The following is a 21,091-nucleotide window of genomic DNA, read 5'->3' on the forward strand; positions in this document are numbered from 1 at the left end:
TCCTGAGCGTGCCATCTCTCTCACAAATAGTGGGCCATAGAAAGCCTATTTAATTTTTTTTTGGTTTTATAAATTTTCCCTGAAAAAAGGGAGATTAATATTGGCCTCTGGGCTTGTGTGCCAGTTGTGAGCGTGCCATCTGTGCCAGTTGTGAGCGTGCCATCTCTCTCACAAATAGTGGGCCATAGAAAGCCTATTTAATTTTTTTTTTGGTTTTATAAATTTTCCCTGAAAAAAGGGAGATTAATATTGGCCTCTGGGCTTGTGTGCCAGTTGTGAGCGTGCCATCTGTGCCAGTCCTGAGCGTGCCATCTCTCTCACAAATAGTGGGCCATAGAAAGCCTATTTAATTTTTTTTTTGGTTTTATAAATTCTCCCTGAAAAAAAGGGAGATTAATATTGGCCTCTGGGCTTGTGTGCCAGTTGTGAGCGTGCCATCTGTGCCAGTCCTGAGCGTGCCATCTCTCTCACAAATAGTGGGCCATAGAAAGCCTATTTAATTTTTTTTTTGGTTTTATAAATTCTCCCTGAAAAAAAGGGAGATTAATATTGGCCTCTGGGCTTGTGTGCCAGTTGTGAGCGTGCCATCTGTGCCAGTCCTGAGCGTGCCATCTCTCTCACAAATAGTGGGCCATAGAAAGCCTATTTAAATATTTTTTTGGTTTTATAAATTCTCCCAGAAAAAAAGGGAGATTAATATTGGCCTCTGGGCTTCTGTGCCAGTCCTGAGCGTGCCATCTGTGCCAGTCCTGAGCGTGCCATCTCTCTCACAAATAGTGGGCCATAGAAAGCCTATTTAAATATTTTTTTGGTTTTATAAATTCTCCCAGAAAAAAAGGGAGATTAATATTGGCCTCTGGGCTTGTGTGCCAGTTGTGAGCGTGCCATCTGTGCCAGTCCTGAGCGTGCCATCTCTCTCACAAATAGTGGGCCATAGAAAGCCTATTTAATTTTTTTTTTGGTTTTATAAATTCTCCCTGAAAAAAAGGGAGATTAATATTGGCCTCTGGGCTTGTGTGCCAGTTGTGAGCGTGCCATCTGTGCCAGTCCTGAGCGTGCCATCTCTCTCACAAATAGTGGGCCATAGAAAGCCTATTTAAATATTTTTTTGGTTTTATAAATTCTCCCAGAAAAAAAGGGAGATTAATATTGGCCTCTGGGCTTCTGTGCCAGTCCTGAGCGTGCCATCTGTGCCAGTCCTGAGCGTCCCATCTCTCTCACAAATAGTGGGCCATAGAAAGACTATTTTTTTTTTGGGGGGGGTTTTAGAAATTCTCCCTGAAAAAAAAAGGGAGATTAATATTGCCCTTTGGGCTTGTGTGCCAGTACTAAGCGTGCCATCTCTCTCTCTCTCTCTCTCAGTCAGTGGGCCATAGAACGCCTATTTTTGGTTTTATTTGTTTTCTAAATTCTCCCTGAAAAAATCATTATATTTTATTTGGTTTCTAAATTCTTCCTGATAAAATCATATTTTTTTTATTATTTTTTTTTCTAAAGTCTCCCTGAAAAAAACAAAACAAAAAAAAAAACAAACAAAAAAAACAGTGGGGGATTAATATTGGCCTTTCTGCTTGTGTGCCAGTCTTGACTCCTGTGTGCGTCATCTCTCACTCAGTGGGCCATAGAACGCCTATTTTTTGTTTTATTAGTTTTATAAATTCTCCCTGAAAAAATCATTTTATTTTATTTGGTTTCTAAATTCTTCCTGATAAAATCATATTTTTTTTATTATTTTTTTTTCTAAAGTCTCCCTGAAAGAAAAAAAAAAAAAAAAAACAGTGGGAGATTAATATTGGCCTTTCTGCTTGTGTGCCAGTCTTGACTCCTGTGTGCGTCATCTCTCAGTCAGTGGGCCATAGAACGCCTATTTTTGGTTTTATTTGTTTTATAAATTCTTCCTGAAAAAATCATTTTATTTTATTTGGTTTCTAAATTCTTCCTGATAAAATCATATTTTTTTTATTATTTTTTTTTCTAAAGTCTCCCTGAAAAAAAAAAAAAAAAACAACCAAAAAAAACAGTGGGAGATTAATATTGGCCTTTCTGCTTGTGTGCCAGTCTTGACTCCTGGGTGTGCCATCTCTCTCTCTCTCTCTCTCTCTCTCTCTCTCCAATTGTGGTCCATAGAAAGCCTATATTTTTTTTCCTTGATTTGGGTTCCAAAATCTACCAGAGAAAATAACTCCATCAATCATTGGTAGAAAAATATTGGCCTCTGGGCTTGTGTGCCACTCCTGACTCCTGTGTGCGTCATCTCTCAGTCAGTGGGCCATAGAACGCCTATTTTTGTTTTTATTTGTTTTATAAATTCTCCCTGAAAAAATCATTTTATTTTATTTGGTTTCTAAATTCTTCCTGATAAAATCATATTTTTTTTATTATTTTTTTTTCTAAAGTCTCCCTGAAAAAAAACAAAAAAAAAAAAACAAACCCCCCCAAAAAATGGGAGATTAATATTGGCCTTTCTGCTTGTGTGCCAGTCTTGACTCCTGGGTGTGCCATCTCTCTCTCTCTCTCTCTCTCTCTCTCTCTCCAATTGTGGTCCATAGAAAGCCTATATTTTTTTTCCTTGATTTGGGTTCCAAAATCTACCAGAGAAAATAACTACATCAATCATTGGTAGAAAAATATTGGCCTCTGGGCTTGTGTGCCACTCCTGACTCCTGTGTGCGTCATCTCTCAGTCAGTGGGCCATAGAACGCCTATTTTTGTTTTTATTTGTTTTATAAATTCTCCCTGAAAAAATCATTTTATTTTATTTGGTTTCTAAATTCTTCCTGATAAAATCATATTTTTTTTATTATTTTTTTTTCTAAAGTCTCCCTGAAAAAAAACAAAAAAAAAAAAACAAACCCCCCAAAAAAATGGGAGATTAATATTGGCCTTTCTGCTTGTGTGCCAGTCTTGACTCCTGGGTGTGCCATCTCTCTCTCTCTCTCTCTCTCTCTCTCTCTCTCTCTCTCTCCAATTGTGGTCCATAGAAAGCCTATATTTTTTTTCCTTGATTTGGGTTCCAAAATCTACCAGAGAAAATAACTCCATCAATCATTGGTAGAAAAATATTGGCCTCTGGGCTTGTGTGCCACTCCTGATTCCTGTGTGCGTCATCTCTCACTCAGTGGCCCATAGAAAGCATATAGTTTGTTACATTTGTTTTCTAAATTCTCCCTGCAAAAATCAATTTTTTTTTTTTTTTGGTGTTTCTAAAGTGTTCCTGAAAAAAATAAAAATAAAAAAAAAATAATAGTGTGACATTAATATTAACATTTGTGCTTCAGTGACAGTCCTGCGTGTGGGGCATCTCTCTAATTTGCAGCCACCAAAAACAGAGTGTGTAACATTGGGCCTGATTTTTGCTGTGGTCTCACCAACCTGTAAAGGGGTAGCTAAATCATACTGAAGTTATAGCTCACCGTGTAAGTTGTGTGACTGCAACAAATAACGTTAGTTTGGTTACGTTTTTAAAACAATGAGGAAGTCTAGTGGAAGAGGTCGTGGCCGGGGGCGTTCATTGTCAGCTGGTAATGAGGGTAGTGGTAGTGGTGGAGCATCAGGTGGTCGTGGGGAAAAAAATATTGCACCTAAGTCTGGAGCTGTGGAGCCAGGTTCGTCGTCCGGCTACACAAGGCCTCGAACGCTCCCTTTTCTGGGATTAGGAAAACCGCTTTTAAAGCCGGAGCAGCAAGAGCAAGTTTTGGCTTATCTTGCTGACTCAGCCTCTAGCTCTTTTGCCTCCTCTCGTGAAACTGGTAAAAGTAAAAGCAGCGCGTCGTTAGTGGATGTTCACGGTCAGGGACAAGTCACTTCCTTGTCCTCTTCAGCAAAAACAACAACAGAGAAGAATGCAGCAGGCGACACAACGGGTTACTCCATGGAGCTCTTTACACATACCGTCCCTGGCTTAGAAAGTGAAGCAGTTAACAGTCCATGCCCATTACAAGTTGAATCTGACATGGAGTGCACTGACGCACAGCCACAGCCAGACTACTATGCTGGTCCTTTGACTCAGACCACAACATTGCCCTCGCAGGGTGCTGATCAAGAATCAGACCCTGATGAGACTATGTTGCCCCATCACGAACGCTATACCACCAAACGACACGGTGACACAGACGAAGTTGCGCAGGAGGTACAAGAAGAGTTATTAGATGACCCAGTTCTTGACCCCGATTGGCAGCCATTGGGGGAACAGGGTGCAGGCAGCAGCAGTTCTGAAGCAGAGGAGGAGGAGGGGCCGCAGCAGGCATCAACATCGCCACAGGTTCCATCTGCCGGGCCCGTATCTTGCCCAAAACGCGTGGCAAAGCCAAAACCTGGTAGAGGACAGCGTGGCCATCCGGTTAAAGCTCAGTCTGCAATGCCTGAAAAGGTATCCGATGCTAGAAAGAGTGCAGTCTGGCATTTTTTTAAACAACATCCAATTGATCAGCGCAAAGTCATCTGTCAAAAATGTTCTACTTCCTTAAGCAGAGGTCAGAATCTGAAAAGTCTCAATACTAGTTGCATGCATAGACATTTAACCACCATGCATTTGAAAGCTTGGACTAACTACCAAACGTCCCTTAAGGTTGTTGCACCCTCGGCCAATGAAGCTAGTCATCAACGCAACATCCCTTCCGGCAGTGTAGGACCACCATTTAGCGCACCACCTGCTGTATCTGTGCAGGTATCTTTGCCAGGCCAAAGCAGTCAGGGTCAGGGAATCACCAGTTTCGTAGTAGGAAACACTGCATCTAGGGCACCGGCGGCAACAATACCATCTCCCACCGTCTCTCAGTCTGCCATGTCCACCGGCACCCCCGCTAGTTCCACGATCTCCAGCTCTCCAGTCCAGCTCACCCTACATGAGACTATGGTTAGAAAAAGGAAATACTTAGCCTCGCATCCGCGTACACAGGGTTTGAACGCCCACATAGCTAGACTAATCTCGTTAGAGATGATGCCCTACCGGTTAGTTGAAAGCGAAGCTTTCAAAGACCTGATGGACTACGCTGTACCACGCTACGAGCTACCCAGTCGACACTTTTTTTCCAGAAAAGCCATCCCAGCCCTCCACCAGCATGTTAAAGAGCGCATCGTCCATGCACTCAGGCAATCTGTGAGCACAAAGGTGCACCTGACAACAGATGCATGGACCAGTAGGCATGGCCAGGGACGTTACGTGTCCATCACGGCACACTGGGTAAATGTGGTGGATTCAGGGTCCACAGGGGACAGCAAGTTTGGGACAGTTCTGCCTAGCCCACGGTCTAGTAAACAGTTGTCTGTAGCCGTTCGCACCCCCTCCTCCTCCTCCTCCTCCTCGTCCTCCTGCAGAAGCAAGAGCTCGTCCACAGACCGCAGTCGCACAAACACTCCATCCGCACCTGCCACTGTTGCACACCAGGTCTCCCATTATGGGGCAGCTACTGGCAAACGTCAGCAGGCTGTATTGGCTATGAAGTGTTTGGGCGACAATAGACACACCGCGGAAGTTCTGTCCGAGTTCTTGCAGCAAGAAACGCAGTCGTGGCTGGGCACTGTAGATCTTGAGGCAGGCAAGGTAGTGAGTGATAACGGAAGGAATTTCATGGCTGCCATCTCCCTTTCCCAACTGAAACACATTCCTTGCCTGGCTCACACCTTAAACCTGGTGGTGCAGTGCTTCCTGAAAAGTTATCCGGGGTTATCCGACCTGCTCCTCAAAGTGCGTGGACTTTGCGCACATATCCGCCGTTCGCCTGTACACTCCAGCCGTATGCAGACCTATCAGCGTTCTTTGAACCTTCCCCAGCATCGCCTAATCATAGACGTTGCAACAAGGTGGAACTCAACACTGCACATGCTTCAGAGACTGTGCGAACAGAGGCGGGCTGTTATGTTTTTGTGGGAGGATACACATACACGGGCAGGCAGTAGGATGGCAGACATGGAGTTGTCAGGTGTGCAGTGGTCGAAGATTCAAGACATGTGTCAAGTCCTTCAGTGTTTTGAGGAATGCACACGGCTGGTTAGTGCAGACAACGCCATAATAAGCATGAGCATCCCCCTAATGCGTCTGCTGATGCAAAGTTTGACGCACATAAAGGATCAGGCGTCTGCACCAGAGGAAGAGGAAAGCCTTGATGACAGTCAGCGATTGTCTGGTCAGGGCAGTGTACATGACGAGGTACCGGGCGAAGAGGAGGTGGAGGATGAGGAGGATGATGGGGATGAGTATATTTTTAATGAGGAAGCTTTCCCGGGGGCACGGGAAATTGGTGGCGTGGCAAGGCCGGGTTCTGGTTTTTTGAGGGACACAAGTGACGTAGATTTGCCTGCAACTGCCCCTCAACCAAGCACAACCGCAGATTTGACAACGGGAACTTTGGCCCACATGGCGGATTATGCCTTGCGTATCCTCAAAAGGGACACACGCATTACAAAAATGATGAACGATGACGATTACTGGTTGGCCTGCCTCCTTGATCCTCGCTATAAAGGCAAATTGCAAAATATTATGCCACATGAGAACTTGGAACTAATATTAGCAACAAAACAATCAACTCTTGTTGACCGTTTGCTTCTGGCATTCCCTGCACACAGCGCCCGTGATCGTTCTCACACGAGCTCCAGGGGCCAGCAGACCAGAGGTGTTAGAGGGGCAGAAATCAGAAGTGGCGTTGGCCAGAGGGGTTTTCTGACCAGGTTGTGGAGTGATTTTTCTATGACCGCAGACAGGACAGGTACTGCAGCATCAATTCAAAGTGACAGGAGACAACATTTGTCCAGTATGGTTACAAACTATTTTTCATCCCTTATCGACGTTCTCCCTCAACCGTCATTCCCATTTGATTACTGGGCATCCAAATTAGACACCTGGCCAGAATTGGCAGAATATGCATTGCAGGAGCTTGCTTGCCCGGCAGCTAGTGTCCTATCAGAAAGAGTATTCAGTGCTGCAGGTTCAATACTAACAGAAAAAAGGACTCGTCTGGCTACCCAAAATGTAGATGATCTAACCTTCATTAAAATGAACCACAACTGGATTTCAAAATCTTTTGCCCCACCCTGCCCGGCTGACACCTAGCTTTCCTATGAAAAGGTCTTGCCTGTGGACTATTCTGAATGACTTTTCCAATCTCGTAATTTTCTTCACCTGATTGTCCAGCATACGACATGTTTCCACCTCACGAAATGGCCAAACTCCCCACACGGGGCCGTGCTATCGCCACTTTGCGCTTGGACCCTTGAGAGTGCTGTTTGTCTGAAGAGGTGGGTGTGGCCGCTTTTGGTCGACGGCACTGCCACTGGGTCCCTCATAGTACAATAAAGTGTCTCTGGCGGTGGTGGTGCGCACCCAACGTCAGACACACCGTTGTAATATGAGGGGCCCTGTGCCTGTACCGCCGGCCACAAGACAGTTCCCCCCCCCAGCTCAAACAGTGCTCTACCACTAGCAAAATTATCTCTCACAGCTTCACCAATGTGTAGTCTAGGCGCTGACATCCTTCAATGCCTGGCACTGACAATACCATTGTTTTGATATTTTTGTTATGTTAGGCCTTCGAAGCCTGTCTGCGGTCCCTTCTTTCTACAACTACTACACTGACCAGGCCACTGCTGGCCGTGTTACCCTGGAACCAATTTAAAAGTGCCTACAGTCAGCCCAATTTTGTTATGTTAGGCCTTGGAAGCCTGTCTGCGGTCACTCCTTCCACTAGACTTCCACTGACCATACACTGCTGCCCATGTACCCCTGGAACCAATTTAAAGTGCCTACAGCCAGCCCAAGTTTGTTATGTTAGGCCTTCGAAGCCTGTCTGCGGTCACTCCTTCCACTAGACTTCCACTGACCAGACCACTGCTGCCCGTGTACCCCTGCAACCAATTTAAAAGTGCCTACAGCCAGCCCAAGTTTGTTATGTTAGGCCTTTGAAGCCTGTCTGCGGTCACTCCTTCCACTAGACTTCCACTGACCAGACCACTGCTGCCCGTGTACCCCTGGAACCAATTTAAAAGTGCCTACAGCCAGCCCAAGTTTGTTATGTTAGGCCTTCGAAGCCTGTCTGCGGTCACTCCTTCCACTAGACTTCCACAGACCAGACCACTGCTGCCCGTGTACCCCTGGAACCAATTTAAAAGTGCCTACAGCCAGCCCAAGTTTGTTATGTTAGGCCTTGGAAGCCTGTCTGCGGTCACTCCTTCCACTAGACTTCCACTGACCAGACCACTGCTGCCCGTGTACCCCTGGAACCAATTTAAAAGTGCCTACAGCCAGCCCAAGTTTGTTATGTTAGGCCTTCGAAGCCTGTCTGCGGTCACTCCTTCCACTAGACTTCCACAGACAAGACCACTGCTGCCCGTGTACCCCTGGAACCAATTTAAAAGTGCCTACAGCCAGCCCAAGTTTGTTATGTTAGGCCTTCGAAGCCTGTCTGCGGTCACTCCTTCCACTAGACTTCCACAGACCAGACCACTGCTGCCCGTGTACCCCTGGAACCAATTTAAAAGTGCCTACAGCCAGCCCAAGTTTGTTATGTTAGGCCTTCGAAGCCTGTCTGCGGTCACTCCTTCCACTAGACTTCCACAGACAAGACCACTGCTGCCCGTGTACCCCTGGAACCAATTTAAAAGTGCCTACAGCCAGCCCAAGTTTGTTATGTTAGGCCTTCGAAGCCTGTCTGCGGTCACTCCTTCCACTAGACTTCCACAGACCAGACCACTGCTGCCCGTGTACCCCTGGAACCAATTTAAAAGTGCCTACAGCCAGCCCAAGTTTGTTATGTTAGGCCTTCGAAGCCTGTCTGCGGTCACTCCTTCCACTAGACTTCCACAGACCAGACCACTGCTGCCCGTGTACCCCTGGAACCAATTTAAAAGTGCCTACAGCCAGCCCAAGTTTGTTATGTTAGGCCTTGGAAGCCTGTCTGCGGTCACTCCTTCCACTAGACTTCCACTGACCAGACCACTGCTGCCCGTGTACCCCTGGAACCAATTTAAAAGTGCCTACAGCCAGCCCAAGTTTGTTATGTTAGGCCTTCGAAGCCTGTCTGCGGTCACTCCTTCCACTAGACTTCCACAGACAAGACCACTGCTGCCCGTGTACCCCTGGAACCAATTTAAAAGTGCCTACAGCCAGCCCAAGTTTGTTATGTTAGGCCTTCGAAGCCTGTCTGCGGTCACTCCTTCCACTAGACTTCCACAGACCAGACCACTGCTGCCCGTGTACCCCTGGAACCAATTTAAAAGTGCCTACAGCCAGCCCAAGTTTGTTATGTTAGGCCTTCGAAGCCTGTCTGCGGTCACTCCTTCCACTAGACTTCCACAGACAAGACCACTGCTGCCCGTGTACCCCTGGAACCAATTTAAAAGTGCCTACAGCCAGCCCAAGTTTGTTATGTTAGGCCTTCGAAGCCTGTCTGCGGTCACTCCTTCCACTAGACTTCCACAGACCAGACCACTGCTGCCCGTGTACCCCTGGAACCAATTTAAAAGTGCCTACAGCCAGCCCAAGTTTGTTATGTTAGGCCTTCGAAGCCTGTCTGCGGTCACTCCTTCCACTAGACTTCCACAGACCAGACCACTGCTGCCCGTGTACCCCTGGAACCAATTTAAAAGTGCCTACAGCCAGCCCAAGTTTGTTATGTTAGGCCTTGGAAGCCTGTCTGCGGTCACTCCTTCCACTAGACTTCCACTGACCAGACCACTGCTGCCCGTGTACCCCTGGAACCAATTTAAAAGTGCCTACAGCCAGCCCAAGTTTGTTATGTTAGGCCTTCGAAGCCTGTCTGCGGTCACTCCTTCCACTAGACTTCCACAGACCAGACCACTGCTGCCCGTGTACCCCTGGAACCAATTTAAAAGTGCCTACAGCCAGCCCAAGTTTGTTATGTTAGGCCTTGGAAGCCTGTCTGCGGTCACTCCTTCCACTAGACTTCCACTGACCAGACCACTGCTGCCCGTGTACCCCTGGAACCAATTTAAAAGTGCCTACAGCCAGCCCAAGTTTGTTATGTTAGGCCTTGGAAGCCTGTCTGCGGTCACTCCTTCCACTAGACTTCCACTGACCAGACCACTGCTGCCCGTGTACCCCTGGAACCAATTTAAAAGTGCCTACAGCCAGCCCAAGTTTGTTATGTTAGGCCTTGGAAGCCTGTCTGCGGTCACTCCTTCCACTAGACTTCCACAGACCAGACCACTGCTGCCCGTGTACCCCTGGAACCAATTTAAAAGTGCCTACAGCCAGCCCAAGTTTGTTATGTTAGGCCTTGGAAGCCTGTCTGCGGTCACTCCTTCCACTAGACTTCCACTGACCAGACCACTGCTGCCCGTGTACCCCTGGAACCAATTTAAAAGTGCCTACAGCCAGCCCAAGTTTGTTATGTTAGGCCTTCGAAGCCTGTCTGCGGTCACTCCTTCCACTAGACTTCCACAGACCAGACCACTGCTGCCCGTGTACCCCTGGAACCAATTTAAAAGTGCCTACAGCCAGCCCAAGTTTGTTATGTTAGGCCTTGGAAGCCTGTCTGCGGTCACTCCTTCCACTAGACTTCCACTGACCAGACCACTGCTGCCCGTGTACCCCTGGAACCAATTTAAAAGTGCCTACAGCCAGCCCAAGTTTGTTATGTTAGGCCTTCGAAGCCTGTCTGCGGTCACTCCTTCCACTAGACTTCCACAGACCAGACCACTGCTGCCCGTGTACCCCTGGAACCAATTTAAAAGTGCCTACAGCCAGCCCAAGTTTGTTATGTTAGGCCTTGGAAGCCTGTCTGCGGTCACTCCTTCCACTAGACTTCCACTGACCAGACCACTGCTGCCCGTGTACCCCTGGAACCAATTTAAAAGTGCCTACAGCCAGCCCAAGTTTGTTATGTTAGGCCTTGGAAGCCTGTCTGCGGTCACTCCTTCCACTAGACTTCCACTGACCAGACCACTGCTGCCCGTGTACCCCTGGAACCAATTTAAAAGTGCCTACAGCCAGCCCAAGTTTGTTATGTTAGGCCTTCGAAGCCTGTCTGCGGTCACTCCTTCCACTAGACTTCCACAGACCAGACCACTGCTGCCCGTGTACCCCTGGAACCAATTTAAAAGTGCCTACAGCCAGCCCAAGTTTGTTATGTTAGGCCTTGGAAGCCTGTCTGCGGTCACTCCTTCCACTAGACTTCCACTGACCATACACTGCTGCCCATGTACCCCTGGAACAAATTTAAAAGTGCCTACAGCCAGCCCAAGTTTGTTATGTTAGGCCTTCGAAGCCTGTCTGCGTCCCGTTCTTTCAACTACAACTACACTGACCAGGCCACTGATGGCCGTGTTCCCCTGGAACCAATTTTAACTTGCCTACAGCCAGCCCTATGTTATTATGTTAGGCCTTCGAAGCCTGTCTGCGTCCCGTTCTTTCAACTACAACTACACTGACCAGGCCACTGATGGCCGTGTTCCCCTGGAACCAATTTTAACTTGCCTACAGCCAGCCCAATGTTAGGCCTTTGATGCCTGTCTGCCGTCACTCCTTCCACTAGGCCGCCACTGACCTGTCTATTGCTGCCCGTGTACCCCTTGAACCAACATCATTAAATATAAAAAAAATTAATTTGATTATAAAAAATAAGATCGTGTTGAGATCTCAAATGCAGACATTTTAACAATCAAAACAAACACACAACAAATATCTGGAACTGTACTACAAAGGTCCAACAGCTACAATTTCTTTCTCCTGCAAGAAGTTAACTGAAAGTTTTTTGGAGTTGTTAACACAGATATGGCATCCACCGAGTGTTGTCCTGTCGCGTCTCCTTTAAATTATTTCCAATAAGATGTTAAACTATTAATTTAATAAAATCAATAATTAAAAAAATAATTGAGTAAGTCAAAAGCACATTGCAAATAAACATTAATTACAAATCAAGAAGCATGGCGCGTCCGAGGGTGAGTAGATACCGAATAAGAATATAATCACCCTCGGACGCGCAATGCTTATTTACAACAGCCTTCCTTCCTAAGAATCAGCCCTTCCGTGGTGTAGAGAGAGGTTGTGTTACACTCCAAGGTGTTCCCCAGGTTGCCTTTCCTGAGCTTCGATCTTCCGGCTCTCGTTTAGTAGCTGTTGGAAACTACGCTGCATTAGGCCTACTAATTGTGTATGGGTGAAACAGTGGCGCATCTGCGGTCCCTCCTTCCACTAGGCCTCCACTGACCTGTCTACTGCGGCCCGTGTACCCCTTGAACCAACCTAATAAAATATTTAAAAAATTAATTTGATTATAAAAAATAAGATCGTGTTGAGATCTCAAATGCAGACATTTTAACAATCAAAACAAACACACAACAAATATCTGGAACTGTACTACAAAGGTCCAACAGCTACAATTTCTTTCTCCTGCAAGAAGTTAACTGAAAGTTTTTTGGAGTTGTTAACACAGATATGGCATCCACCGAGTGTTGTCCTGTCGCGTCTCCTTTAAATTATTTCCAATAAGATGTTAAACTATTAATTTAATAAAATCAATAATTAAAAAAATAATTGAGTAAGTCAAAAGCACATTGCAAATAAACATTAATTACAAATCAAGAAGCATGGCGCGTCCGAGGGTGAGTAGATACCGAATAAGAATATAATCACCCTCGGACGCGCAATGCTTATTTACAACAGCCTTCCTTCCTAAGAATCAGCCCTTTCGTGGTGTAGAGAGAGGTTGTGTTACACTCCGAGGTGTTCCCCGGGTTGCCTTTCATGAGCTTCGATCTTCCGGCTCTCGTTTAGTAGTTGGTGGAAACTACGCTGCATTAGGCCTACAAATTTGGTATGGGGTGTAGAGACAGGTTGTGTTACACTCCAAGGTTTTCACCAGGTTGCCTTTCCTGAGCTTCTATCTTCAGGCTCTCATTAAATTGTGGTTAAATGGAACAACTGCATTTGGCGTACTAGTTGGTTTGGGGCCTACTATCGGTGTCTGCCGCTCCTTGCTGTTCTCCTGGTTTCCTGTCCTGAAATTCCATTTTCAGCCTCTCGTTAAGTAGTTGTTAATGTTAAACTGCATTTGGCCTACTAGTTGGGTTGGGGCCTACTATCGGTGTCTGCCACTCCTTGCTGTTCTCCTCCACTGAACAAAGCTGTGCCGCCTGTTTACTACGGTTGCCAATTTTGAACTGCATTTCGACTACTTACTGATTTGGCCCTACTCTCTGTGTCAGCCTCTCATTCCAGTTGTCCTCCACTGCAATGCCCCCTGGTTATTCCTGTGTTACCAATTTTGAACTGCATTTAGCCCACTTTCTTCTTTGGGCCTATATCTGTGTTTCCACTTCATCGTGCCCATTGCCCAGCCAGTGATAGATGAGTCTGCTGGTACATTGACCCATAACGCAACATTCCCCGTGCACGCTACACAACAACATTGTGACCCTGCTGAAAGTCAGGTTGCTCTTCCCGCATACCATACCACCTTACACGGGGACAAAGAGGAAGGTGCAGATGAAAGTGCAGGTTCCTTCATCAGGTGGGGGGAGGAATACTAGTTGGCGACGTCACTGGCACAGGGCCTCTCATAGTACGCAAAAGTGTTGCTGCCGGTGGGAGGCGCCCCCGCCGTGCAAACACACCGCTGTACTTTGAGGGGCCCTGTGCCAGTGCCAATGCCAACGAGTGGGCCCCCCCTGCTTGCTCAGGTTCACAGCACTTGCAAAGTTGAAATACTTACCTCTCCCTGCTCCACTGCCGTGACGTGGTCCAGATTTCCTGGGCCCACTAATTACTTGAACCAGCCCTACCCCCCACAACTTTAGCCAAATGACCCCCAATTTCAAATGCCTTCCAATTATTATAAGGTAAATTACGCTTGACAAGCTTCATTAAGAAGAATGGATGGTTTTGACATTAAAATGGGCACTCTAGGTGTTTTCCTGGCCCCCACTCACTGCCGACTATGCTGCCCCATTGACTTGCATTGGGTTTCGTGTTTCGGTCGATCCCGACTTTACGTCATAATCGGCCGATTTCACTCGACCCGACTTTGGACATAGTCGGGTTTCGCAAAACCCGGCTCGACTCTAAAAAGGTCAAGGTCGCTCAACTCTACTCACAAGGCCATATTGACAGAACAATAAAAAAGTGATGGCTCTGCGAAAAATGGGAGCAAAAAACAGAAATGCAAAAAAGGAAATGGGCTGCAGCGTGAGGGGGTTAATAAAGACTCACCCACACTTTTCCTCATTCATCAAAAGCAAAACAATGTTGAAACTGAAGTAATCCACTTCCCTTGGTGTACCTGATGAATGTGAATATCAGTAAAGTAATGCTTTCATGGGTGCTTGACAGTGACAACAGCTCTCATCAGAGTCGCTGGCTCTCGTTGACAGAAGCATTGAGCCAGCCGCTCTGATGAGAGTTTCTTTTAAATAAATTGGAGAACAAAGGAAAGTGCTGGGATGTCTTAATTAAATAAAGTTTTTTCCTGTGTGTTTTTTTTTCAAATGAAGTGTTTTTTTTTCTCCTTCTGTGTTTGTTTTTTTAATTACTGGATTAATAATTGGGGTTTCTGATAGACACCTCTCCATTACTAATCACAGGGGTTGATGGAAGCTGTGATTTTTTTTATAAATCTCAGCTGTCATCAACCCTATCTACTATTACACCGATTGCCACCACACCACGTCATTTGGGAAAAGCCAGGCAAAGTGCCAAAATTGGAGTATCAATTGATGTGCCAATTTTGAGGTGGCTGCTGGCTTGTATTTTTAGGATGGGATGGGCAGGATAGCTAGGGACTTTTCCAGGCTGGTAATACTAGCCCACAGCTGCCTGCTCTGCCTGGGCTGGTTATCAAAAATGAGAGGGACACCAAAAGTTTTTTTTTTTTTTAATTAATTTAAACTTGTTAATTTTACTGCCATTTTGCACCATCAAAGTTTGGGTCACCATTGACTTCTAGGTGGTTCAGTGCCTGATCAGCAAAACTCTCTGCCAGTGCAGTGCTGATAGCTCCTATGGCTTGGTGATGGTGCTCATTCACCAGTGGTTCTCAGCCTGGATGGTCGCATCTTGGCACCGTTCAGGTTGAAAACTAATTATCCCTCAGACATGGATTACGACATGGACAGAACGATGTACAGATATGCTATATTGTTGTTTTTTTTATTTTATTTTTATTACAGGAGATCGACGGCTTCTGTGGAATTTGGCAAGGTTGTAAGTATGGTTTAATTGAGAATATTAAGGGAGTCTGTGTAATTTTTTTCAATTCAAGGACTTTATTCTTGATGTGTCTTCATTTACCATATAACTATAGGATTAGTAATGGATAGGTGTCTTATAGACGCCTCTCCATTACTAAGCCATGGGCTTGATGTCATATGGCAATGCAAAGGTGATATCAACCCCACCAATATGAACCCAACTTGCCACCCCTACATGGCAAGTGGGAAGAGCCAGGCATAATGCCAGAATTGGCGCATCTAACAGATGTGCCTTTTCTGGGCTATTTTGGACTGATATTTTTAGGCTGAAGGGTCAATATCTATGCCACCTTACCAGCCTGAGAATGTCACCCCCCAGCTGTGAGCTTTATCAAGGCTGGTTGTCAAAAATTGGGGACACCATGCCGTTTTTTAAAATTATTTATTTAAATAAGTTTAAAAAAACAGCTTGGGGATCCCTCAATTCTCGATAACCAGCCTTCCTGAAGCTGACAGCTGAGGGTTGCAGCCCCAGCTATGGGTTTTGCCTGGCTGGTTATAGAAAATGCAAGGGAGCCCATGCCGTTTATTTATTTATTTATTCATAGTGCAGGCGGCGGCTGATAAATACCCCAATCAGCCGCTCCTGCTGTCACTGTTATTTGCAGCAGCAGGGGTAGGTTGATAGGAGTAATAGTTCCATCAGCCACCGCCTGCTGTCTCTTTTATCCTTTAAATGTAGCTCTCATCATTTTCCCCTGCTCGCACCAATCGCTGGCAGAGCAGGGGAGAATGATGAGAGCCGTGTTCAGCACCCAGCGATGGGGAACAGTGCATGTGTGTTATGCATATGCACATGTGTGGGGCGTTTGATCGCCCATGCTGACATTAAAAAATGGACTTGTCATTGTTTTTTTGCCCACTGACACACAGTCTGGGGAAACAAACTGCATGTATACAGACCCATTCACTTGAATAGGCAAATAGCGCTCCGATCCTCCCAAGTCTCTCCGTATGGCTAAGCAGTACTGTAAAGCCACATATGGGGTATTGCCACATTCAGTAGAAATTGTGGGACAAATTTTGGAGCCATTTTTACCCACTTTTTGGGTAGAAATGGAAAATCTGGGGCAAAAACTAAATTTGGTGGTAAAAATGTAGTTATTTTGTCTTTACTTCCCAGTGGTATAAAACTCTGTGACACACCCATGGTGTTAATATGATCACTGCAACCCTAGACGAATTCATTGAGAGGTGCAGCTCATAAAATGTGGTCACTTATGGGGGTTCTGCTGTTCTGGCACCTCATGGGCTCTCCCAGTGGGTTATGGCACCTGCTAAGCATAACAGTAAAATCTGGTGCTCCTTGCCTTCTGAGCTTTGCACTGTGCCTGAAAAATATTTCCCGGTTACGTGTAGTGTATTGGCACACTCAGGAAAAATGGACCTCGGACTGTAAACATTTTGCTCTTAACTCTTAGAATAATTAAAAACTTTTAGTGGTAAAAATGTAATTTACTCTTTCTTCACCGCTCAGTGGTAAAAACTTCTGTGAGGCACATGTGGTACCAATATGATCACTGCACCCCTAGATGAATTCATTGGGGAGTGTACTTTGTAAAATGAGTTCATATATGGCTGGTTTCAGTTGTTCTGGCCCCTCAGAGGCTCTGCCAATGTGACATGGCACCCTCAAACCATTCCAGCAAAATTTGAACTCCAATATGGCGCTTCTTTCCTTCTGGGCTTTGCACTCTGCCTCAAAAGTAGTATTCTCCTACATACGGGGTATCGGTGTACTCAAGAAAAATGGCTCAACAATTTTTGAGGTCCAATTTCTCCTGTTACTCCTGGTAAAAAAAAAATTGGGGGCAAATGGTCACTTTTGTGGAAAAAATATCACTTTTCTTATTTTCACGGCTTTACGTTATAAACTTCTGTAAAGCACTTGGGGTTTCAAAGTGCTCACCACAAAACTATATAAATTCCTTGGGGGGTCTAGTTTCCAAAATGGTGTCACTTGTGGGGGGGTTTCCACCGTTAGGCACATCATGGCCTCTTGAAATGCGACATGGCGTCTGATCTTAATTCCAGCCAATTTTGCATTGAAAAGTCAAACGGCGCTCCTTCCCTTCCAAGCTCTGACATACGCACAAACAGTAGTTTACCTGCACATATGGAGTATCAGCATACTCAAGACAAATTGTGCAACAACTTTAATGTGGTGCCCCTGAGGGTACAGTCGCCACAGAGTACTGCACCTCACCCAGAGGTGTCGGATTCTACTCTCAGGTAAGGAGGGTCACTGCACAGAGCCCTACACCTGCATCCAACACCAGAAAATTCAGTCAGGGCCAGGCTGGATAGGAAATGGTGTTGGAGGGGTGAGTTGGATAGGTAGAATAGGGGAGGAGCTTGTAGAAACATCTGCTTAGGTGGAGATTGTGAGAGAAGTGGAGCTGAGCAGACGTGGGGGTCTACAGCTCCTGGCAGACAGAAAGGAGTTCCCAAAGAGAGGGAACTGAAGAAAAGTGAAACAACAGAAAGAACCAAAGGAAAGGGTCCTAGAGGCACAGGTAGTGAGTGATAAGTCCACCCGTGGTTCTCGTATCCACGCTGACCATAGTCGGGTGGAGGGACCAGGTCGCAGTGAGGACCAGCCCTCGAACTAGTGGAGAAACTAAGAACTCAGCTAGCTAACTGGAGGCTGTGGCTTTTACAAGAAGCACAGTCACATTTGCACACATTCGCTGAACAGGCAGCCATATAGGATTAAGGGAGGACTTAGCACTCACTGCCTGGCAGAATCCATGGCTGCTGGCTTGAGAGACTGTGTGGCAGGCGCAGGACAAGAGAGGTGATAGCCAGTGCAGAAAGATGGCCAGAGGAAGGGATATAAGAAAGAGGGTTCTGGAAAGTGCTCCCAAATTGCTTATGAGCTGGCTGGACCACAAACCTGGGGGACACAGCACCCTGGCTGGGGAAACTAAGAAAGGTGGGTAAAGCATTGGAAGCTGCACCACGCCATGTCCTCACATTTATTTACTGCGCCATCCACCCTGCACCACATCTACCATCAGCATCACCATAATTTACAACCAAAGTGCCCTGGGACTAAAGTTCTGCCTGTAGAGAGCTGTACCAACTCTGCTGCATCTGCATCAGCCCCAGCGGTCTCTTCACGCAGCGTCGGCTAACATCTCACACTTGCTGAATACCATAGGAGGCATCACGAACACTTATCCCATAAACTTTATTCCCATTTGCTTCATTTTCCTTTTATTCGATGGCCAGGACCGGGTCACTGCTGCCACTGTGACCACCCCTTTAAGAACTGTCTGACTCAGTCCGAGTACCTCTAACCACTAACATGAAGTACAATATGTCATGAAAAAAAACTGTCAGAATCACTGGGATCCATTGAAGCGTTCCAGAGTTATTACCTCATAAAGGGACAGTAATCAGAATTGAAAAAATTGGCTTGGTCATTAGCATGCAAACCACCCTCGGGGGTAAAGGGGTTAAAAGGAGCTTACATGCACTGCACATAATTAGTGGTGGTAGACTATGATTGTTATGAGTGACTGAAATAATGAGCATTAAACAATTAAATGTAAAATCCCTTTGTTCTTGAGAATAAAGAGGATTTAAAAATAAGTTTGAAATTTTAAAGTTGCCCCACATTAAAACAATTTTCATCTGTAACCATTAGTAAGATTGAGACAACTTCATAATAAAGCAAATATTATTTTTTGTATAAAAGAGTGTATACCTTTATGATATAAAGCAACATTTCATCAAAGCAACTGATTTATCAAGCAGAGCATGAACTAATCGTGTAGGTCTATGCTGAGGAAACTAGTAAACAAAAAACATGCTAATTTATCTTATCTCATGTTCTTAAATTATTATAATATTGTTAGGTTTTTCAAGTAAAGGAATAATGGCACACAGACCCTTTAGATATCTTTACAAGACAGTTCCATGGTGTTATGGACATGGTACATCAGTATTCTCTGTGTTGCGAGAGTTAATGATTAGATGCTCTAAAGGGGCTGACCTTATGAAATTATGCAATTTTTTAATGAAATTATTAAGCAAAATAATAGCATGAATTTTCAACTCATTGACCTGGGGCTGTTAAAATCTATAAATTTATACTGCAGTGCAGAAATGGGCTCAGTCAATATTTCCATTTTTTAATAACTAAATCTCAAACATTTCTCATTTTTCTCTTCATGGAAACATTAAGATTAATCAAATCCTAAAAATAAATATCTTTATATTTTAATACAATGAGTAATTAGCAATATTGTAATTAGTTCTATTCCTATGGAAATTAATCCATGTACTGCTGTAAAACAGAAAGAATGACAGGCAGCAGATACTGTAGATTTATTCTCACTACAACAAATTGTTCGCTGGATTCAATAAATTAGTATGAAGACTTTATGAGTATAGCCGTGTTTTACATATTACAAAAAACATGAATATTTACTATTCCATTCACCCTGTCATAAAACGACACCTTTCAGTGCTTCATGAGCATTTTCCCCCAAACCATAGTAATTTTTATTTATTATAAAATTATACATTTACTCTTCTTAAACGTGATGTCAGGGTCATCGTTAAATGGTCACCTGCACTTTCAGATATCTTGATCTCATTTGATAGATAATATACTTAATAGAGAATTAATAAATAATAATCCACAGTAAGGGTAAGTTCACACTAGGCATTTTTTCTTGGCAGGAAAGAAGCTGCAGAAAAATAAACATGTTTTCCTTGAATTTTTCCTTGTGCATGGTGATAAAGTTTAGTGCTGAAAAAAAAGTCCTATTTTATAGAATCAGATTTTTGAACAAAAAAACGCAGCAAAACCTGATGCCTTCCTTTTTTCCAGCAGTCAATGGGTGAAAAAAATTTGAAAAAAAAAAACGCTGAAAGACATTCTCTGTTGTGCAAAAAAACATGCAAAGCACAAAATCCTGATGAGAAAAAAAACAATGTGTGTACAAGAGATTTTTGAAGTCTCATAGACATTGCTGGTACTGTAAAACACAGCTGAATATTTTCATTAAAAAACACATTAAAAATGCTGCAAAAATGCCCAGTGTAAACTTAGCTTAACCCTCCTGTTCTGTTCGGGTCATAGTGACCGGAACAGACTTTTTGCGGCCCTGTAGATTTTTTACTGTAAGTCTCTAAAACTTGAGACTCCTTGACTTTTCCTCATTTGGGGGGACCTACCTATGAGTATTTTGTTTTGTTTTTTTCGTTTACTTTTTGCTACACGCAAAAAGTTACACTTGTTGTGTTCGGGTCATAGTGACCCGACATTGTTTTTTACAGCTGTGAGGCCATATTTTCAGTGAAATAAAGGAGTTATAACCTCAGTTGGGTCTATTTATTGCATCTACTATTGTATATCAATTGATTCATTTCCTAAATTATTTCAATGGGGTCATACACGCGCTCTACCGGGGGTATGCATTGAGATCTGCGCACCATAAAAATGGCTTTATATTGATTATTTTTGGTGCGCAGTCTATTCTAAAATGTAGAGTGCATCCAGAGAGATCACTAGGTGTGCACTACACGTGTATATTATGCGCAGAACGGACTGCTCAGAATGCGCTGTCTAAGACTTTTTTTTTGTAAAGCTGAGCTGTAAAGTCTTGCAAATAATTTTTTTTGCTAAGTAAGTCTGTCTTCCTGGCTTATCTGCTTGTTTTCAGAAGGGTTCTTATCTTCTCTGCTCTTATCAGTACACATATGCTAGCCCAGACATGTTACCTTTCAGTTTCTTTGGAGAGCAGCTGTGTGCTTCTACCCCATGGCCTCTTCTGGCATCAAAAGAAAAAGATGCAGCTACTGCCCTTCTACTTGTGACAACAAGACGAGTATAACATGTTCTGGCTGTAAAACATTTCTATGCAAAAATCATGTGTAT

Source organism: Ranitomeya imitator, chromosome 3, assembly GCF_032444005.1.
Source record: "Ranitomeya imitator isolate aRanImi1 chromosome 3, aRanImi1.pri, whole genome shotgun sequence".
Classification (NCBI taxonomy): domain Eukaryota; kingdom Metazoa; phylum Chordata; class Amphibia; order Anura; family Dendrobatidae; genus Ranitomeya; species Ranitomeya imitator.